Source organism: Gracilinanus agilis, unplaced genomic scaffold (genome assembly GCF_016433145.1).
Source record: "Gracilinanus agilis isolate LMUSP501 unplaced genomic scaffold, AgileGrace unplaced_scaffold59201, whole genome shotgun sequence".
Lineage (NCBI taxonomy): Eukaryota > Metazoa > Chordata > Mammalia > Didelphimorphia > Didelphidae > Gracilinanus > Gracilinanus agilis.
In genome coordinates this window covers 6456-14748 of record NW_025394702.1, presented here as the reverse complement: position 1 = coordinate 14748, position 8293 = coordinate 6456, and the positions used below count along the sequence as shown (strand labels likewise).

Here is an 8293-nt window from a genome sequence, read left to right as displayed (position 1 = left end):
GATCCAATAGACCTCTACTCTACTCAATTGAAACAATATTTGTTATTATGTGCACTCAAAGCTCCTAATATTTTGAGGTTAAAGAGTTGTTAATATTTATGCATTCCCCAGAGATGGTGCCTTCCAACTCTCTCTACTCCATCTTCTACTATTCTTCTCCAAGTCTGACTGTTTACTTACCACCTGGGTTACCTTGGGAAAAGAACTCTATGCCTCAGTTTCCACATGGGCATAGAAAGAGGGTTTAATTAATTGGTATCAGTAGCCCCTCCCATCTCCATAGCTTTGCTGCTAAATCACTGCTTCAGTGCCAGATGACTTTTAAGCAAAAGATTACACACATTGTGTGTTGTTGTTTTCACCCTGGGTTGCCAAGACCAAAGAAATTCTACATAGACTGTTACAGGGACTAGAGGACTTCCAGAATAGAGGAAGCTTCATAGATTTGGGGTTGTCTGGCTCACCACTAAGCATCAATGAGTCACCAGAGCAAGAGGTTATCATCAAAATGACATATTCCTTGTCCTCACTGAGCTTACCTTCTCCTGAAGCTTCTCTGTTCTCTCCATCAAGTCAGATTTAGAGATGAGTGGAGATAATAAGATGGGGCCTATCTTGAGGAAGGTCACTTTCTTAGAACCAATGACTCTGAAGCTTTAACAAATGTCATCATGAAATTTTAGAACCCCCAAATCTCAGAATCTTATATGAGACAACCTGGAAATGGCTCCACTGGGTATTTTCTGTTGCTGTTTTCCACCCATGTCTGGAAGATTTTCCCTCCTCATCTTCTCCTTGTTCTCTGTCTGCCTCTGAGTGCTAGCTAACATTTCCTTTCCACAAGAAGCCTTTCCTGCTCACCCTTAATTAGAATGCCTTCCCTCTTTTGATTACCTCAGCAGTTTCTCCTGTATACATCTTGATTGCACATTGTTTTTTGTCAGTAGTCTCCTCCTTTACACTAAATATCTGAGACTGTCTTCTAATTTTCTTCATATGCTCAATGCTTGACACAGCATCTGGCAGAAAGAAGAAACTTCAGAAGTGCTTATTGACTGAATTTCTGTGAGGGAAGTGAGGAAGATGGAATTCTTCTGTGTTCTCCTCACCTATTTACTGAGGGAGTGGGATTGAGATGGAGGAGTCAGTGTCTTGTGGACTTCAGACCCAGGATACACCAAGGAAATCTTCTATCTCACTTTCTTTTCCTGCAGGGGAGGACAGCACTGAATATGAGAACAGTATTCGCCTAAAAGGCTCAGCTCTGCCTGCACAGGTAGGGATTGAAGGTCTTTCTCAATCCCCTAAAGGACTTTGGGGGTGTTCATCAGGAGGAGGGAAGGGGTCCCTTTCCCTAGGTCTGGAGATTCTTGGTGGTCCTGCTTCTTAGGCACTGTGATCTGCCCAAGAGATCACATGATCACTAGAGTACACTGATGTGGTGGAGTGTTTGAAGGAGTACAAAAAGAAGGGCATTCATTCCCTGGCATTGGGAAAAGATCTAGTTGGGGAACATCATGGAGAAAGACTGACTTTTGAAGGGCATTGTGGTGGTAAATGGGAACCTGATAACTGTCTTTGGAGGAATGTCATGTGGAAGAGCAATTGCATTTACATTCCTTGGCCCCAAAGGACATAATTGGGAGTGAAGGATCAAGTCTGTAGAGGTCAACTAAGCCTTGATGTTAGGAAATCTTCCTATTACTGAGATGTCAGCCATGATCTCTCCAACTCCCCTCCATCTCTCCCATACTCAAACATCCTAAATCTCTAGTTTGAGTCATTATCCATTCTACCCTTGACTTCAGGAACACCCTCTTCGTTGGCACCCCAAACTCTACTGTTTCTCCTCCTCTCCATGCAGCTGACATACATATTCTTTTGGTCCATGTCTGACTATGTCACTTCCTGAGTCAGGAAGGCTCAGTGTCTCCCTATTTTCAGGAAGAGAAACTAGGAGCTTCTGTTTATTCCTCAGGTCTAATCCCTAATTTCCTGGTTGGGAGGAACTCCCATTCTCAAAGTGAGGCAAACCAGAATCTAAGAATATGATGAAGGAAGTGGAAAAGGGCTACGCATATGAAAATATTCTTAGCTGCTCTTTTTTTGGTGTCAGAGAATTGTAAACTAAAGGGATGTCCCTCAACTGGGGAATGGCTGAACAAATTGTGGTGTATGATGGCAATGAAATATTATTGTGTTGTATAGAATGATGAACAGGATGATTTCAGAAAGAGCTGGGAAGACTTCCATGAACTGATGCAGAATGAAATAAACAGAACCTGGAAAACATTGTACACAGAAACAGTAATATTTTAGAATGATCAGCTGTGACAGACTTAGCTACTCTCAGCAATACAATGTCCCAGGACAATTCTGAGGAACTTATAACAAAGAATGCTCCAGAGAAAGAACTGTTGGAGCAAGAATGCAGAGGAAAGCATATGATTTTCCCCTTTTTTATTTGAATATATGTTGTGGGGTTTGGGTTTTATCAGATTAGTCACTTACAAAAATGAACAATATATAAATATGTTTTGTGTGATAATATATGTATAATCTAGATTGAATTGCTGGGGGGCAGCTGGGTAGCTCAGAGGACTGAGAGTCAAGTCTAGAGACAGGAGGTCCCGTGTTCAAATCTGGCCTCAGACACTTTGCAGTTGTGTGACCCTACACAAGTCACTTGACCCCCATTGCCCACCCTTAGCACTCTTCCACCTAGGAGCCAATACACAGAAGTTAAGGGTTTAAAAAAAATAAAAATAAATAAATTCAATTGCTGACCAGCTGTAGTAAGACAGAGGGAAAGAGGAAGGGAGGCAGTTTGAATCACATAACTTTGAGAAATTGATGTGGAAATGTATTATTTGCAATTGATAAAAAATTATTTAATAAAGAAAAGAATACAGGGAGGATATTAACATGTTGAAGTGTTGCCCAGGTTCCTGAGGCCAGTATGTGTTTGAGGCCAGACATGAAAAAAGCTCCTTCTGGCTTCCAGGCCAGCTCTTTGCTAGCTATCTCCTGCTCCTTGGAAATGTCTCACTTTATTGTCCTTCCTGAATTCAAAGGTCCAACCTAATGACTTTTTATTTTTCCCAGCATACCATCTTCTTTTTGCCCTCTCTGGTCTTTCGCTTAGGATCTCTCCCATATTAGGAAGATATCCCTTCCTCACATCCATGTCATAGAACCTCAATCCTCCTGCCCAGTTCAGCTCAAATGCCAACCCCTAAAGGAACCTCTCCTGCTTTTTCCTGTTACTGGTGTGCTGCCTCTGGTCACTCTTTTGTATTTGTTTCAGATTTGATTGTCTTTTTAAAAATTATTTCTTTCTGATGGAGTATTAGTTCCTTGTCTGCAAGGATTGCTTTTCCTCTGTGTAATCCATGAAAAAAAATGAACAAATGAATGAAAAATCATTTATTCAATGAGTGATTTCTCTTCAAATTATATTCATAGTTTACTTTATGTTAAGATCTCTGCCAGGTATCAAATAAAATAATACAAATAACATAGGTCATTGTCCACAATGAGATTATATTTTATTGAGAGAGATTCCACATTCTGTGGATTTGTGACCAAATAGTGACATTTTGCTCTGGAAAATTTCAAGGATGGCAAGAGGAATTGAATATCAAGCTAGAATGGATTAAATTATGTTTCTAGGACTAAAACCAGGAGAGAAGATGGGGTGAGAGTAAAGGTTCCAGGATGGGGGTTTCAAGAGTGAAAGGTCCTGGATTGCTTTTTTGTGTATCAAACATGGCAGTTGCTGAAGGGTCGTCTGGGAAAAAAGTGACTCATGCCTGTAGCCCAAATATTGGGGGTGCAGACAGCTGCTGTGGAAACCTTGACTCAGGACAGGTAGATTCTTATAGCAGGAGTTGCAAGTAGAGAACAAAAATTCCTTCTAGAATTTATGACAAAGTACTTGGCATGTAGTAGGTGATAAATAAATGCTTACTGAAGAAAGAAGGTGGAATGGGCTTCTTAGGATATGGTGCTCTTCCCCACAATGGGAATATCCAAGAAAGATTGGATGACCTTTCTCACATGAGTCGAAAAGGAGATAAGTGCTTGGACCTGGATCGGACTAGATGACTTTTCTGGTCCTTTTCTTACTTTGAATTTCCATGACTATGAGGTCTCCAAGATCCCTTCTGGCTGTGTCTTGTCATAAGGTTTCTTCTACTTCTACCATTCTCTGTCTTAAGTTCTTTTCAAACTTTGACTTTTGCAATCTTTGACTGGGTGCTGTTTTTCCATCTACAGGGCCTGGGCTCTTCCTCTACTTCCCCTGAAATCTCAACTGAGAGTCCCTATCAGGTATGTGCAAAGGACTGGCCAAGTCTCACTTAGGGACCATAAGAGGAAGAAAAATGCTGGCTGAAGATGAACTTCTTTTTGATGGAACATGGAACAGGAACAAGACCAAGAATGAGAGAAAGGGAGATAGGATATGAGGGAGGTGGGGTGGAGATTCCTTCTAATCCTGACTTCCATTCTGAGATGCCCATGACATCTCTTTTCTCCATTTCCAGATGTTGGACACAACTAGAGTGGATGTTTATGAAAAGATCACTCCCTGGAAGAACCTTCAAGCATAAGGCAGAGGAAGAAGTCTCTAGGGATGTTGTCATAGTCCCTCTGCTTCACTTCATTAAGGGGGATTGAGAGGCATCTTTCAGGAGAGAAAGTTGAGAAATCTGGGTCAGTGGGAAAACCAATCAGGAGAGAGGTGTAATAGAATTGGCAGGTATCCCAATGACGTCAAGGGCAGAAAGAAAGGAGCCATAAGTATATGACTATGTATAGCAGCAGTGTTTATTTTAGCTGGGCATTCATCCACTGGGACATGTCTTAATAAACTGTGATGTATGAATATCATGGAATTTTGTTGTCTCTGAAATGTGAATTTGATGGATTTAGTGAAATCTGGAGGGTCACTCCATCCTTGTCACTAGATTGTGCATGAGTCAGAACTTGTCTATAGGATACAGGACTCCATCCTTAGTGCTTTCTGTTTGAATTCTTGCCTTAAAATATACATTCAGGGTAAGGAACATTGGGACCATTCTATCAATTCCCAAAGACATTACAAACAAGGTTCTTGGTAAGTGGTTTCTCTCTTCCTTCAGAGAATAAAATTCTTTGTTTATTCTAGGTGGGACCTTAGGAAGTATTGGTCAGACTCACTCAGGGAGGCAGCTTTTTATGGTGAATTAAGAGAAGACATGTAAAGAAAGAACCTGATGCTAATGTATGTAGTCAGTCTTACTGAATGTCATTTCATATCCATTGATTTTATCCTTGTTGAAAATGGAGATCAACCTTCTTCTGTCCTATAATAACTTTAGTAACTATCAGCACAAGTTTACTTATCATTGTAATCACTTTGAGGTACTCACTATGTGAAGAGCAATGTACTAGATACTGAAGGAAATATTACGTTTAGATAAGGCTCCATTCCTACTTTCAGGGACTTTACATTCTTGTGGAAGGATCATGCCTCATCTCAGGTAAGTATTATACAATATGACCTGATAATCATGTGGAGATTATGGCTGTAAAACAAAGTAATATGAGAGTCCTGGAGCTAAATCTATTCCATTTGGAGGGTGGGCAGAAATTAGGTTAGGTTGGAAGGAAGTGGAATATTTGACTTAAGTTTAAAGGATGGTTCAGAGATCAATATGTTATAAGAGTTAAAAGTGATTTGATCAAATATTAAATTTAAAAACTTGTGGTTTCCACTTATAAAAACTAAAATTCAAACTATGAAAATGTTAGTAGCTTTAGTAGCTTTAGTACAGCAAAGTAGAGATAGTATAGAGAAGGAAATATAGGAAGGAGACAGGGAATATTGCCTAGGTAAATACTCTAATTCCAGATCCAAGTGCCTCCAGACCACTAGTGTGAATTCGAATGACAGCCCATGAGAGTGTCTCCAGACAAGCATTTCACCAACCAAAAGAGAGTCTGATGCCACCAAAGACAGGAGAAGAGCCAAAAAGCCAGTATCTCTGGCCATTCTCCTCAACCCAAGCAAGTCATTGAAGCCGAACTGCTCCAGTCAGCAACACAGAATCCCTCTTTCATCAAGAATCTCCAGTGCAGAATCTCCAACACAGAATCAATTCCAATGCAGAAAGAATTCCAACACACAATCTCCCACGCAGAATGCCCAATACAGAATGAATTCCATATCTTCAGGCTCACCTTTTATAAGCCCTTTTCCCATGTCTCTTCCTTTTTCTCTGGTTTCTACTTCCTTTCACTGTGGGCTGGTATATCTCTGCACATCTTGGGAACCAATCATAGTTTCTTAATTTGCCTGGCACTGCCCAGTGGGATCTACTTCATATCTCTTTGAGGGTGAGAATTTCATTTCTCTGACGGTATTGAGCTTTCTTATAAAAGGATCTTCAGGGGGGCAGCTGGATAGCTCAGTGGATTGAGAGCTAGGCCTAGAGACAGGAGGTCCTAGGTTCAAATCCAGCCTCAGACACTTCCCAGCTGTGTGACCCTGGGCAAGTCACTTGACCCCCATTGCCTACCCTTACCAATCTTCCACCTATAAGTCAATACACAGAAGTTAAGGGTTTAAAAAATTAAAAAAAAAATTTAAAAAAAAAAGAATCTTCAAGTGTCTAACTAAGTGTGAAGGGAGGGGAACTCCAAGTTCTTGATTGATTAAGTTAAGATAAACAAAGGGAGTTTTAAATTTCCTTTCACAATGTGAAAGAGGAGAAGGGAGAACATTGTGGTTCAATGAAGAAAATAGCCTCAACGGAGTTTCCTTAGTGGGAAACTAAACTTAAATGTCCCCATGAGTAAGGAGTGTAGACCAATGCAGCCTAAACAAACAATGCATGGTCAGGTGATGTTTTAGAGAGAGCTATTGTCATTCTGTGAAGAGCCTTGAATTCCGAGTTCAGAATATTGAATGTTACTTAGTAGGCTGTAGGGAGACCTTAAAGTCTGATTAGCAGAGAAAGGGCATGAATCCACATATATCTAGTTGAAGATCCAACTGAAGACACCAGGAGTGCTAAGGCTGAAGAAAAGAAAACTTGAGGGGGAGAAGAGAGTTAACTCCAAGTACTGGAAGATTTGTTATGGACCATAGGCTCCTGCCAAGGAATATCCAAGCTGTAGGTTACATGAATTGTACAGGGATTTTTTCTTGATGATACCAATCCTCCTTCCTCTACCCAATAATATTCAGACTCCTTTCTTTCTTATCTCTCTATCACAGATCAACTATCTTTAAGAAAAACACCCTTACCTTTTGTTTTAGTATCAATTTTAAGAGAGAAGAATGTCAAGGACTAGGATATTGAGGAGAGCTGTCTTGCCCAAGGTCACATTGATAGGAAGTCTCTGAGATTAGACTAGATGGCAGAGTCTTTTGACTTCATATCTTGCAGTCTATCCATTATGCTATCTAGATCATCTAAGACATCCAAATTCAATGGGTGGGTGAGTAATGACTTCACACTTACAGGAAGGGACATCATTGCTCTTGTGATTGGAGTCTTGATATGGTTGAACCTGATTAGGACCCTTGGTTATTCATGTTAATCAAAAAGATAGGGTAGGATTGGGTTCCCTCTGGTTCCCCACATCACCAACACCATCTCCCAAATTGTGGAAGAGAATCAGGATTGTCCTCTAGTTCCTTTACTCTATTTAAGGCCCTGATCTTCCTTCCCTCTCCCAAGTTCTATTTCCTAGAAATAACTTACCAGGTTTTCATTCTTCTTCTTCCTAGGGTTTTTCATTCTTCCTTACATCCCCAACTTTTTCTCTTGGAAAATCTTTTGTCTCCATTTTTGGAGGGAAAGGGATTAGATCCAAACTTTCTCAGGCTCCCAAACAAAAGAAATAAGGGCTAGAATCATTGAAAAAGAAAGGAGAGGTTGCAAGCAGAACAGAGAGAGGAGGGTTATAGATTTAAAGAGAAATGAGATGAGAATTGTCATTAGGGAGTCACTAAGCTTTCTTGATCCAGAAAATGACATGGTCAAACCTATGCTTTGGCAATTTGTTTACCAGCTGTGTGGAGGAGAGGAGAGGTGGGACACTAATGAAGAAGTTGTTCCAGTAGTCAAGGGCTAAATTGATAATGGCTAGAGTTCTGAGGTGTTTGAGTGGATGGGAATGGTGGAGAGGTAAGATCTGGCATCTGATTAGTAGAAAGATTTCCTTATATCATTCCTTTATTTACTCTTCTACAAATTACATTCCTTGTTTCTCTGTGCCTTTTGGGGTAAAGGAAAGTAAA

At 40.4% G+C, this 8293-nt stretch overlaps 1 long non-coding RNA gene across 1 annotated transcript; it reads left to right on the top strand.

The window, feature by feature from the left end:
* Positions 1-1213: 1213 nt before the first annotated feature.
* LOC123256461 lies at positions 1214-4855 on the top strand. The gene is made up of 3 exons (XR_006506845.1): positions 1214-1276; positions 4279-4332; positions 4548-4855. It is a non-coding gene; the product is annotated as an uncharacterized LOC123256461 (long non-coding RNA).
* The last annotated feature ends 3438 nt before the right edge of the window (positions 4856-8293 follow it).